Here is a 12,005-nt window from a genome sequence, read left to right as displayed (position 1 = left end):
ATAAAAATCCCGATCAGTCTACATGTTTTATATACTCTTCCTGATTTGAACATCTGATACCGTTAGAAGAAAGCTATAGTGTATTGGAGTGTTGCTGTCATTTTATCACTGCATTAGTTTCATAAAAGATTAGGGTTGGAAGAGACCTCAGGAGGTCATCTAGTCCAACCACAACTAAATCATCCCAGCCAGGGCTTTGTTAAGGCGGGTCATAAAAACCTCTAAGAATGAAGATTCCACCACTTCCCTAAGTAACCCATTCCAGTGCTTCACCACCCTCCTAGTGAAACAGTGTTTCCTAATATCCAACCTAGACCTCCCCCACTGCAACTTGAGACCATAGAAGAAAGTGCATATTACCACTTTTGCTTTGTTAGTTTGTGTGTTAACTGACTATTTTAAGGAAGGCAAACCTATCTAAATGTTGAACAGATACACATTTTTATTGGAGGAAATGCTTGTGCAAATGGCCGGCTGACCTGTAGAGTAAGGAGAAAAGTTACCTGCCCATGTCCTATATGGACATGAGGAGCCCCCCTCACCCCCACTTCTGACTAAAGGGGACACCGATTAAAGGACGTTCCTGGAGCCTTTCCTTGGTGAATTGTCTCCAGATCTAATAATGGCTGGAGCTAGCTGCCACTGTCTCATTTCTGTTTGGCAATAGTTGAAGGACTGAAGCTTAACTTAGCAAAGAAGGAATTAACCCCCTTTAGTTGAATACATACGTTTATATTTCCTACCCACCCAATGCTCATGTTGGGCTGGAATTGAAGAGTGAACTGTTTTGATGGAGCCTCAACACTACTTGGAGTAAGCAGTAGCAAAACTGACTCCTAGAAGAGAACCTACCTTAAAAGAACTTCATTTGAAATATGAGAGTGGTATTTTTATTATAGTAGAGATTTTTAGTCCGATTATAAACAGAAATGAACAAGGAGCTCTAAGGTGGCAATGGAAAGCTGCTAAGATTTGGTCAATTTCAATAAGAGTGCCGAACATTTGAGGCAGAACTAGATGGGGGGGAAAAAAAGCTCTCCTCTCTCCCCCCAGTCCCCAAGGTGGGCAAACGATACACCTACTCTATTGTTCTAATTGGTGTTGTTCCTGACTAAGAACTTCAGGCTTAGGTGCTAAAATAGTTTATATGAACCCTGTTTTAAAACTGTGGTATTTATTTGTTTTCAGTATTCTTGAATACTAATTTGTGCTTTTGAACCCAAAATAATTGTTATTATCAAAGTGACTGATAGGTACTCTGCCTTTTAATATAGGTGAGAGCAGGAAAGAGAAGACCTCCTTCTACCACAGTTCATTCTGGAAGCAGAATCAGGAAGAAAGCAAGGAGGTGGCACTAGAAGAAAGATGCTGAATAAATGTACTTCAGCTTCCATCAAGGATGGTCTCTTGAAGATAGTGAAGGTGCTATCACTGTAGAAGACAAAAGAAGTCAGTGTTGCAAGCTTTGCTTTGCACCTAGCAGAAATTAAAGGCCCTGTTGGCAATCTACCTCCCAGCTGCCTTTCTACTCCAGACAGGATGAACCCTTTGCCCACCCCACACCTGGTGTGGAGTACATTCTCCATTGAGGAGCAGAGCCAAGTTCCACCCACTCTGTGTCTTACGTGTCTTGCTCTCCTCTCCAACCTTGGGCAATATGGGTACCTGGTGCTGGGGCTAAGGACACCCTGCACCCCAGGCATTATCTGGTTTTAGCTGAGGTTCTCATGTTCCACGGTGTTCTGCTTTGTGTAAAATTATAGGAGGGTGCACATTTTTAGCTCAGACATAACTGGGCCTCCTTTTGTTTGGCATCTGAATCCCTTTGTGTACTCAGTTAAGGTCACTTGGCTAGCTCCTTATTGCCCACTTGAATGAAGTATTTTGTGGCTGAAATTAACTTTGATATCAAATAGATGCAGGCACAAAACTGCAATTGCACTTATCTGTGATTTGCAGTTTAATGGTGTGAAAATAGAGGCTAGCTTTACAAAATCTGGCTCTTCATTTACAAGGAAATGATAAGCATTTATTCAAAGAGTTGAATTGATCCTGATAGCTTTTTAGTGTTCTGTAGAAAAAAAATATTTTCCCCTTTCATAACAATAGGTGTTCATGTTTTATACTTAATCTCTCTCCAGCAACAAAGTATAAATTGTTTTAAAATTTATAATGCTGCAACCATAAATAAAGGTGTGCTGGCCATTCTTTCCTTAGAGGCACAAGAACTGGGCTCTTAGGCTAAAGATTTTGAAGTTTATTTTCAGGATATGTTACAGTATTATAATGCATGACCACTGACCCACAGACAACATGGTTTTCAGGTTACTGCATACATAATAGAAAAGTCTCAAACTTTAGCTCAATTCAAATCTCTGTCACTTGAGCATAAGGAAAATCTGGTTCTCCACCAGAGCAGGGTTTTTATATATCTTTTGGCCAGCTGCTAGAGGGTAGGACAACCATGAAATAATAAACATTTGAGGAGGTTCATCTAATAGACAGAGGAGAGAAGGCAGAATATTACAATATCATATTTATCAGATCAGCCATGGTTATACTCTTGATCTGGGGTGGAGAGGGAATAATGTGAGAAAGTAAAAAAGGAAATAAACTAGTGATTGGTCTAAACAATACAAACATATTGCAGCCAGCCAGAAATACAAGATTGAAAAATGAACTCAAGCTGACATGGAGAAAAAAAAATGACTCCCAGATGACATGCAGGCATAATCGTTTCTGACTGAAGAGCGTAAACTCAGTTTCTCCACTGATTCATCAGAAACCGTATCCTGGAAGGAGATGTAATACACATTTTTCTCACTAAAACAGGATAAAAATGCTAGGATACCTTCAGCAGTGCACTTCCTCAAACCACCACCACCTGAATGGAAAATTGAGAGAACTGACCTGAAAGCTGGCCACCACCTATGCTGGTAATACCAAAAGACATAAAGACCATTAACTGTCTTTCTTTTTCAAATCACAAGGGAGCCCCTTTTTTGTTACTGGGACAAAGAATATATCCATACCATTGTCCTGCAGTCTGGAGTGACTCACGACCATGAGTGCCAAATTCAGGACAGACTGTCAAAATACAGGGCAGAAACCCTAAACGGGTTCTATAATTAGATTTCACCAACTCACTAATAAGTGTCAACTCCTAAAGCACTCTGTCTTATGATGGAGTTAGACTAGAATGCCCCAGGGACATTGGAAAAAATAACCCCAACTATACATACAACATGATGGGGGCTAATTTAGCTACAACGAGTCAGGAAAAAGATCTTGGAGTTATCGTGGATAGTTCTCTGAAGATGTCCACGCAGTGTGCAGAGGCGGTCAAAAAAGCAAACAGGATGTTAGGAATCATTAAAAAGGGGATAGAGAATAAGACTGAGAATATATTATTGCCCTTATATAAATCCATGGTACGCCCACATCTCGAATACTGTGTACAGATGTGGTCTCCTCACCTCAAAAAAGATATTCTAGCACTAGAAAAGGTTCAGAAAAGAGCAACTAAAATGATTAGGGGTTTAGAGAGGGTCCCATATGAGGAAAGATTAAAGAGGCTAGGACTCTTCAGTTTGGAAAAGAGAAGACTAAGGGGGACATGATAGAGGTATATAAAATCATGAGTGATGTTGAGAAAGTGGATAAGGAAAAGTTATTTACTTATTTCCATAATACAAGAACTAGGGGTCACCAAATGAAATTAATAGGCAGCAGGTTTAAAACAAATAAAAGGAAGTTCTTCTTCACGCAGCGCACAGTCAACTTGTGGAACTCCTTACCTGAGGAGGTTGTGAAGGCTAGGACTATAACAATGTTTAAAAGGGGACTGGATAAATTCATGGTGGCTAAGTCCATAAATGGCTATTAGCCAGGATGGGTAAGAATGGTGTCCCTAGCCTCTGTTCGTCAGAGGATGGAGATGGATGGCAGGAGAGAGATCACTTGATCGTTGCCTTTTAGGTTCACTCCCTCAGGGGCACCTGGCATTGGCCACTGTCGGTAGACAGATACTGGGCTAGATGGACCTTTGGTCTGACCCGGTACGGCCTTTCTTATGTTCTTATGTTCTTATGTTCTTAGGGACTGTTTATCTTGACACCCAGGCAAGCTGGACTATATAAATAGATGTTCACTTACACCAAGAAAATTACAATACTCAACTTACTTCTAAAGGACCAGTCACTTACTGCAGGTCAACTGTACTCACATCAAACCAAACAATACCTGTAATAAATCTTTAGTTTGTAAATAACATTTATTTTTATAATTAAAACAGGAAACACAAATGAGTTACAGTCAGAGATTTATAAGGTAATATAAGCTACTATAATAAGCAGCTACTATAATAAGCTTAAGGCTGACCTGTGCCAAGCAGCATGGGAATCTCTTGCTTATGTTTAGGCACCTTTGCCCCTCAAAGTCCTGACAGGACAAAGGTCCCAGTTTCTCCTTGTTAGGGATTTTTATCCCCTTTAGCCCAGAATCCAAGCTGAGGAGATGAGTTCATGCACAAGTCTCCCCTTCCTTGAGGGAGGTAGGAATGCAGTCTATAAGGTCCCTGTCCTTTGATGCTACACGATGCCTCTTTTGCAGGATGATCACTTTCACCAAATAGGAAAAGATGCATTAAATGAGGTAATCACACAATTAGAATGCAAACATTCAATATAACTTCATACCATGGGATACAGATAATATAAGCAGGATTAATACATGAAGCATTTTTAATGTCTGTATACATTGTTGTTATACTAAGAGCTATTTTAACGATACACACCCCACAGGCAAGCCAGACTGGTTTCCAGCTATGCATTTGTCAGTATTCAGTGAGGCTCTGGGCCATTGGAATGAGCTGACACCTGGCCTGCCAACATCACAACCATCATAGGTACTGAAAATTTAAAGGAAATGACCAAACTACAACTGGGACATGAGTAACTGCAGTTGCAGCTGGTGTTCATGATCAAATGAATTCTGAGAAGTGTCACATACTTGTTCCTTTTAGATAATGATCCAATTATTTTCTCCACAGTAGGTACATAATTAACAAAGTCACAAAATCAGGTTCCTGTAATTCAGGGGTTCTCAGACTTTTACACTGGTGACCCCTTTCACACAGCAAGCCTCTGAGTGTGACCCCACTTATACATTTAAAAACACTTAAATATATTTAACACCATTATAAATACTGGAGGCAAAGCGGGGCTTGGGGTGGAGGTAGACAGCTTGCGACCCCCCCCATGTAATAAGCTTGTGACCCCCCAGTTTGAGAACCCCTGCTGTAACTGAAGGACAGACTATACTCAGCCTTTGTTAAAACAGCCCTGAGTGAGCTAAAGCAGTGCTATTGTTAAAAGGAGTTCTAGAGCAAGGATCAGCAACCTTTGGCACGCGGTTCCGCAGGTTTGGCCGATCGCGGCTCCCAGTGGGTGCGGTTCACTGCTCCAGGCCAATGGGGGCTGCGGCACGGGCTGAGGGATGTGCTGGCCGCCTGAAGCGGCGAACCACGGCCAGTGGGAACCGCGATTGGATGACCCTGCGGACACAGCAAGTAAACAAACCGCCCGGAGTGCCAAGGGGCTTACCCTGGCGAGCCGCGTGCCAAAGGTTGCTGATCCCTGTTCTAGAGGTTAAGACCAGAAGGGACTGCCAGATCATCTAGTCTGACCTCCTGCATCCCACAAGCCAACACCAGCACCTGAACACTAAGCCCAATATTAGACCAAAGTATTACAGCTCACAGGAGACTAAACTATTTAGCCCAACTGATTAAGAGTTCTCCCGTTCTGTTACTATGCCCCTCTGATCAGTACGAGAAATTAGAAATGATTTGGTATTTGGAAGGTCCTGCATTTGAAGACTTACAGTTAAACTAACAATAAAAGTCATATTCTGAGGTTATAAACAAGGGAAGATATTGTGAAAATTTGATTATTTTATATTAATTTTGTTGAATCTCAGTTGAGTTGGGTGATAATAATTTGGAAGTTAATGTACAGTTAAAATCAATTCTATTTCTGTGGTCAAGCGAAAGAATTCCTCCACACTAGTGATAAATTTGGCTTGGTTAATTAAGTTTATCTAACCATTGTTTCTTAAAACATTATCATTCTTACTCCATCCAAGTATTCTCTGGAGAGCTATATAGTGAGAACTTGTTTGTAACACTCCTCTGGCTACATCTCTCCAAATAAACTCTTAGAGCATACGTGAGAAGGTATCTGAATACTCACAGGTCAATAGGTCAAGTACCATAAGTCAGGGACTTTGGGTTTGTTTGATAATTCATATGTTGCATTCCAAAGGATTCTTTGTGGATTCTGCTATGGTATTTATGACATAATCTCTTCCCATCACAGTCAGATAACTGAAAGTGTCCATCATTAAGTGAAGAGGAGAAACACTTGCATGTGTGATTTCATGAGGGAGGTAAGTCAACCATCACATGTCGAAGAATCTCAGCCAAATAACACACATTAAACCTGAGTGTCTCAGTGCTATCCCAGGAGGAGCCGTATGCAGATGTTACTAGGCATTTACAATACAAAATCCCTTCTTAGAGAACTAAATCAAAGCTGCACCACTGAGACCCATGAAGCTCAAGTTCTTTGTGGCACAGTTTCCTTGAGCAATTTTTATAAACACTTCCTAAACACTTTATGAGCTATGAAAACAGTTGGGGAAACTGTGCAGCCACGTAAAGGTCACATGCTAAGTACATTCCTGGAAAACGTTCAGTAAGAGTTGGGAACCAGCAGAACACTGACAAATGTTGTGGACCTAAGACAAGCCTCTACATTCATGCTGCATTCTGTTTAACCATTTATAATAATTCTAATGCCTGTATTTATTTAATGTACACTCTATAGTAAATGAGTTCCACTCACTAAATACTTAGCTTAATTTCACTCATTTAATTTGGTTCTATAAATCAGGCTGCTGGAAAAGGCAGCTGATGTGTTGGAGTATACATCTTTTTCCCACTCTTGTTTCTGTCTAGATTATGGACTAATTGTAAAAATAATTAATTAAATAAATGCCATTTTTTGTACTAGCTGACTTATGTTTGCAATTTCTGTAAATGCCATTAGTTGTATCATGGCCTCCTGCTCTTAAATTGTTGGGTTCTGCTAACTTGTTTTGGATTGTGTATGAGTGCTCATTGACGCAGCTATCTGAGAGTGATGACATAACATAACAGCAGATAAGGTGTCCAATATCCTGTAGTCTACCTGAGATCAAATATTAACTGGGCTGATTACACTTCAGAGAGGACCCAATCCTGCAAGGCGATGAGCATCTCTGGCAAGGTGCTGAGTGCCCTTGGCTTTCACTGAGGTTAGTGGTAGTTGAAAGCATTCAGCATCTCATAGGAAGCACTTAAACATAAGGCAGGATTGGACCTAGATTTAGGGCTACACTTGACTTCAAATGTTGTTGTTTCTGACCCAGATCCCTGTTTTTTCATTTTTATAGTCCTCCTTTTATTGGTGGCCTTGCCACCCATGAGAAGGACACACTACTCTTTACATAAGTCAGTGACATGGACATGTCTCTGTAGGTTGCCTTAGGAACACCCAAGTACAGCACAACAGAGTACTTACAGGAATATGAATGGTGACTCAGTTATCTTCAGACTCTCTTATCCAGCTGGTCTTCATTGGTCAGCTGAATGATTTGCATGCTGGAAGGAATGGGAGAATATGGTTAATAATGGTTATGGGTCAAGGGTTTTGAGGTTCTGAGACTTAAATATGTTTAACAGATCAGAACATAGAATGGATAAAAAATAAGCAATGGGATGGTACTTTAAAACGCACTGGATTAATTTGGATACTAACTCAGTGACCAACCTCTAGTTTCAGAAGCTTGGTGAGAGGGGGTAATTCCCAGCAAAAGGTGTGAACAGCTAGCTAAAGAAACATAAATAGTGCTAAGTATCAGCGGGGTAGCCGTGTTAGTCTGGTTCTGTAGAAGCAGCAAAGAATCCTGTGGCACCTTATAGACTAACAGACGTTTTGCAGCATGAGCTTTCGTGGGTGAATACCCACTTCTTCGGGGTATAAATAGTGCTGTTGTTTAACCAATACTTAAGTGGGTTGGGGGAAAACAGTAGTAGTAGATATAAAAATTATTTTTACTCCAAACTGGCAACTTCTATGACCCTTCAATGAAATATGTGATAAGGTAGAATACTGTAAATTTAATAACCCTACCTCTCAAACTGAAAACCTTTAAAAACACTTCACGAGTAATAGAGATGTTTATCTATACAGTAGCTATATTTCTCACAATAATGTAGCAACCTTAGAATAAGCCAATAAAATCGCAAAGATCCTAGAAATTTTTCAATCTTGATTTTCCGTTCAAGTCTAGGGGACTACTCACATGCTTAAAGTAAGCACTTGCTTAAGCACTTTGCAAGGTCAGGGCTAGAGTGCTCAGCACCGCCCCACACTAAGCAGGAGGTAGCTCTCTTAGGAACTGATTTTAAATGTATAGGGAAGAATTTTGAAAAGCACTTACGTGACTGAGGTTCCCAAATTCCATTGACTTTCAATTGGACTTGTGCTCTTAAGTCACTAAGGTGTTTTAGAAAATCCCACCCATGAATTATATCACAACAGTGAACCTTTAGACATGGGACATGCGCTTCTCAGACGTTTGTTTTTTCTCAGTACAAGCTTAGTAAACTGGCAATGCACTGATTTTCATTGGGAATCTGTTCTCTGTGTAAATGAAAACTGCATTCTGTTTTCACTGACATGGGCACTAACTCTAATGCTAAATTTCCTTAATTTTGTCGTGTTTTGGTCAAATTCCTCATCTGACTTTTTTTTTTTTCTGCATACAAAAAGTAAATGGGGCCACTGAGCTCATGGCAATAAATCCGTCCCTACTCTAGAATGCTAACTGCTTAGTAATAATCCTATCCAAAAGTTGCATTATAAATCTGAGTTTCTTGGCTGATTATTAATTTTTCTTTTTAAACAAAGGGGTCAGTCAACTGAACAGCCAATATGCTAATCACCCCCTTTTTCCTAAAGGAAGAAAAGAGATTCAACTGCCAAATTAATTGAAAAACAACAAATCCCCATGTACTGGCAGTTTCAATCGAGTATTTTAGGGGTGCTTCAGGAGAGCTCTTTCCCACGCATTTCTAAAGTTGTGGCAGAAATTTACTACCATGAAGCTTCCTATGGGTGAAATTCACTTCCTCCCACATACAGGCTACATTATCTGACTTTTTGCAAGGGTTGGGCGGATAAAGACCTTCCCACCAACCTGTGGGCAGGTATGCCTCAGGGCTGCTATGTAGTGCCTCTGTAGCTGTTACCCTATCTGGGCTGGAATAGCAGACACAACACCTCTTCATCTACATACCATGGGTTTGGACTACTAGCATCATGTCCATGAAAATCTAGAAGCCTACAGATCACAAATACTTGTGCTAGTCTGTTGGTGGCTAGAATGGAGCCTTGCTTCACAGAACTGAGGAGGAGTACAAAGCTACATTGCAAAGCTGTTCCATCTCCCAGTCCATGCGGAGCCCAACGGGTGTAGAGGGTAGCCCTACAGGATCTTTCACTGAAGTTTACATCACGATAAACAAACAACATTTGGGAAAAATCAACACACTGTATAATCTAATTCATTGATAAAAAATATTGTCAAAAGCTTGGAAGCTGCTATTTGGGAAGTAATACATCCAAATCAACTGGGTTTCCTAAAGCATTAAGCGCAAATAGTGCTGAACTTTTTCATTATAGGATAAACCTGTAGAAAAGCAGCCTTCTTCCCCATAGCTAGATTAACACTAGACAGTGAAAATACCTTTGATCATTTCTGTGCATAAAACCTATTCACACTGGATATGGATTAATTTTGGCTAGTTTTTTATTGATTTAATTTAGATTTCCTACACAAATCCATCTGTGGGAAGACAGAGATATTTATAATAGAAAAATAGTAATATGAGAGCAGTTTCTTTTGCAAATTTCAGAATTATTAGCTCTTAGGCAACTTCCAGCTAATGTAAAATCTTACAAACCACAACTATGGAGATGCTTCACCACTAATGGCTAGTGAAGTGCAAAGGCTTGAGTGGATTCAAACTCTGTTCACATAAGCCCACGAAGGTTTGGGTGCTTTTCCAAGCCTCTATGGTCTGGAGATTTTGGAGTTCCAGTGCTTCTTGGTTTTGGCAAGCCAGAAATACCAAATAGGGCAGACTTTCTTGTGCTCTATCTATATTTCTACTTCTAGGAAAACAAAGATGTGCAGAGGTGCACAAACACTTGTTTTTATTTTATTCTCACTAGCAGGCACCATGACAACATGCTTATAAGGCAGTCTACATAAGTTTCCATGAGAAGTATTCTTAAGTGGCAATGCTTTATGGCTCTTTAGAGCATTTCTTGGTGTAAATGTAAAACATTTATAACCTTAATTTACAACTCATTTTATTGGGTATCAGAGACTTGTAAAGCAATTTATCTGACGGCATAGGTAACAAAATACTACTTACCATTAACTCTCTTCTTCTTGCCCTGTTCTTCTTTGCCAGAAAAAGTCATTGCCTAATTGCCTTGCATACTGTAGAAATCAGTAGCTACAGAGGGATGTTTCTATTCCTTGGCCCAGTTCTGTATGGCTTTTTTTTCTCTAAAGGTTCTGCTGTTTAAAAGTGATACATTTTCAATTCTCTTCTGGGTTTCTTTCAGTAATAGAACGGAGACGTCATAAATTCAATCTCCCTTGACTTGGATATGCAGTCCACAGTTTCTCACATTGTGAGAAAACCAGTTAAGGCAGCACATCTAGTTGTGAAATCTGTTAAGTCCAGTCCTCTACGCAGGCAAACGGGAGGTCCTCCACCATCTCTGCCGTGCTAGTTTTGTAAGCCACGAGGGAAGCATGTAAAAGTCACTGTCCTTGGTAGTCTGAAAGATTCAGAGACCTTGGGATTGCCAAAAATGGTGGCATACAAAAGACTTAGTGGAGTCAAACAACATACAGTAGTTTGCTGAAAATATATGGGATGATCTCTATTCATGGAACATCCCTGGACTACCTGTCTTCTCCTTCACTTCCTCCTTTCTTCTCTTTTCCCACCTTCAGTCTTTTTTCATTTCCAGTGAACAGTATCTCCATCTACAGCAAATACAAATGTTTAATTGAAAAAGAGACAGTACAATTAATTGGTTCCTGTTGTTTTTACAATGAAATAGACACTTTATAATGCACACTGAATACAGAACAGTTATAAGTGAACGCCTTCAAACAACTCCTTGTAGGATCAGGACTCTACATTTAGCAAAGTCTCCAGTGTCATACTACTCCCTTATAGTACAATATCAGATGCTTTCTAAAATGTTTGCTTAAAAAGAAAAGGAATTTGTACATAGTATAAAGTTTTGAAAAAAGCAGACTTCATCTGCAGTTGCAAATCTAAGTGAAGCAAACTATCTAGGAATTTATATATCTGAGCACCTCACAATTTTTAATTTATCCTCACAACACCTGTGTCAGGATAGGAAGTGATATCATCATATCATACCTGGGGAACTGAGGCACAGAGAAATGAAGTGATTTGCCTGAAGCCAGACAGGAAGCCTGGGGAAGATCAGGGACTAGAACTAGGATGTCCCAAGGCCTAGGTTAGCACTCTAACCACAGAACCATATTCCCTCACTGCTGTTTTCTTTATGAAAGAAACCTTATGGGAGAATGGATGGTAATGAAGACTTGTTTTGACTATTGATAGAGAGAGCTCACCCCTCTCTGTTCTTGATTCAATCTTACTTACATTGGTAAAGCCAGAGTAATTCCATTGGAATTAATGGCATTTGCACAAATATAAAACTAATGTGAGAGCAGATGCTGAAGTTCACACCGATTCAAGCAAAATGAGAAAATGCTTTAAAAAAGTTAATTTAAAACCACACAGAAGAGGCAAGGTTCAAATCTATTTTTATTTTTTTTTT

At 39.9% G+C, this 12,005-nt stretch overlaps 1 long non-coding RNA gene across 1 annotated transcript; it reads right to left on the bottom strand.

The window, feature by feature from the left end:
- Positions 1 to 4,571: 4,571 nt before the first annotated feature.
- Positions 4,572 to 10,720, bottom strand: LOC123371073. Its single transcript, XR_006579696.1, has 3 exons — positions 10,547 to 10,720; positions 7,623 to 7,702; positions 4,572 to 4,619 (listed from the first exon to the last, which is right to left on the bottom strand). It is a non-coding gene; the product is annotated as an uncharacterized LOC123371073 (long non-coding RNA).
- Positions 10,721 to 12,005: the final 1,285 nt, after the last annotated feature.

Source organism: Mauremys mutica, chromosome 5, assembly GCF_020497125.1.
Source record: "Mauremys mutica isolate MM-2020 ecotype Southern chromosome 5, ASM2049712v1, whole genome shotgun sequence".
NCBI classification, from domain to species: domain Eukaryota; kingdom Metazoa; phylum Chordata; order Testudines; family Geoemydidae; genus Mauremys; species Mauremys mutica.
This window is presented reverse-complemented; position numbering and strand designations above follow the sequence as displayed.